At 52.0% G+C, this 2,303-nt stretch overlaps 1 pseudogene; it reads left to right on the forward strand.

Moving 5' to 3' along the window:
• Positions 1-255: 255 nt before the first annotated feature.
• On the forward strand, positions 256-1,149 carry LOC127051401 (olfactory receptor 13-like; annotated as a pseudogene).
• Positions 1,150-2,303: the final 1,154 nt, after the last annotated feature.

Raw genomic sequence — 2,303 nt, forward strand, 5'->3', positions numbered from 1 at the left:
ATAGAAGAGCTAGGTTTGATTGGCATGATTGTCATGTATAAATATCAAGGAAGGCCATCTGCAGAGTCAGGCAGGCTTCCCCGTTTAATAGTGGGCAGGATTTCTCTGCAAATACAAAGGCCTGCAGAATGTTTTGTCTCCACTTGGGAGCTCAGATCGTGCAGAGAAAGGGGTAGATTCTGCAGCAGCACAGGGCCCTGATAGTGTTTCTTTGTCTTTCCCTTTCCTCCACACAGGCAGTGGGCCACTGGCAGCATGAGAAAGGGGAACGAAACACTAGTGATCGAGTTCATCCTGCTGGGCCTTTCCAGCTGGCCCATGGTGCAGGCCATGCACCTGGCTCTGTTCCTTGCTTCCTACCTGGTCACCGTCCTGGCAACATGGTGATCATTGGGCTGATCTGCCTCAATTTGCACCTCCACACCCCCATGTACTTCTTCCTTAGCAGCCTCTCCTTCCTGGACGTCTGCAAGCCTCCAGCATCGTCCCTGGCATGCTGCACAGCCTGATGTCTGGGCACAGGGCCATCTCCTACATCGGCTGCAAGGGGCAGATATACATAGTGCTGTCCTGTGTGATTAATGAGTGCCTCTTGCTGGCTGTGATGGCCTACGACCGCTACATGGTGGTGTGCCTCCCACTGCACTACATGGAGGTCATGAGCCTCAGGGCCTGCATCGCCTTAGTGGCTTGCTCCTGGATGGTTAGCTTGTTGCTCTCCATCGTGCATATCTTCAGCCTGTCGATGCCTTTCTGAGGCCCCAACCAGATAGACCCCTTCTTCTGCGAGATTCTGGCGGTGATGCAGCTGGCCTGTGCCGACACCAGCTACAATGGGACTGTTATCTTCAGTGGGGACGTCTTCACCCTGCTCATCCCCTTCTCCTTCATCCTGGCCACCTATGTATGCGTCACTGCTGTCCTGAGGATCTGCTCCCTCCAGGGCCAGTGGAAGGCCTTCTCCACCTGTGCCTCCCATCTGATGGCCATGGCCCTGTTCTACGGGATGGCCATCTTCATGTACATGTGGCCCAGGTCCGCCCATTCCCCAGAGCAGGACAAAATGGTTTCTGTCTTCTACACAGTGGTGACGCCCATGCTGAATCCCTGATCTACAGTCTGAGGAACAAGGAGGTCAGGGAACCATAGCTAAGGCCATAATCATGGTGGCAGTGGCTGGGGGTGGTAGTAAAGGAGATTCTGTCCTGGAAGTACATAAGAGTGTTCTCTGTCTATGGCTGGATAGAGGCAAATCCAGATCCCACTTCCAAGGGTAGCTGGTATAATGGGACTTACGACACTTGCATCAGAATTGTCTGCTGTTACTTGACAGTCTGGAAGAATAGTGTGAAATCAGGCAGGTAGGATGGGCCAGAGGTTAGGGTGGTGTCCTAGGGCTTTGGGGACCTGGATACAATTTCCTGCTCCACCACAGTCTCCCAGTGTAGTCTTTAGTGAGTCACTTAGCTTCATTGTACCTGAATTCCCCACATGTGAAAAAGTACTTCCCTGCCTCATGTGAGGTGTTTGGAGATGTTATGGTGATGAGGACCAGATATGCTACGTATGGTAGATACTTAGAATATCAGTGTTAGAAGGGACCTCAAGAGGTCATCTAGTCCAATCCCCTGACAGATTTTTGCCTCAGTTCTGTAAATGGCCCCCCTCAAGTATTGAACTCACAAGCCTGGATTTAGCAGGCCAATGCTCAAACCACTGAGCTATCCCTCCCCCCATAATAGAGCCCCTACCAGAACACAGCAGTTGAAGCAAGTATTGTAGAATAAAGTCTCATGCCCTTTTGGAAAAAGTATAGTGAAAAGAGATGGGGGAAATGAATGTTTGGCAATGGGGGGGCTCTCAGCCAGTGACAGCCCTACCTTTCTGGAGGACATTTCACTGTGGATGCTGACCACTCCCCACTCTCTTAGGCACATCAAATGAATGGGGCAAATACCACGATGCCAAAAGGGAGTTTGGTGCTCCAGGATTGTGATATGGAAGTGATCCATGGGAAAGGGAATGCCAAGGCTGATTGCTGATAAGCGCCTGATGCTCTGTCTGGGAAATAAGTCAATGGATTTGTAGCGGGGCAGTAACCCCGCTCCTGTGAAAGGGTTAAAAGCCCTTGGAGAGGGCTGGGGCTGAAAGCCGAGAAGAAAAGGCTGATTGGGGGAATCAGCCACAGTTGGGCCACACCCCAATTAGGCCACAGCTGGCCCTATAAAAGAGCTGTGAGCCAGGAGCTGAGGTGTTGGCAGCTGAGCAGGGTACCTAGAGGGCAGCAGGGCTGGGGGAGGGCT

The sequence above is a fragment of the Gopherus flavomarginatus genome, chromosome 5 (assembly GCF_025201925.1).
Source record: "Gopherus flavomarginatus isolate rGopFla2 chromosome 5, rGopFla2.mat.asm, whole genome shotgun sequence".
In the NCBI taxonomy this organism is placed as follows: Eukaryota; Metazoa; Chordata; order Testudines; family Testudinidae; genus Gopherus; species Gopherus flavomarginatus.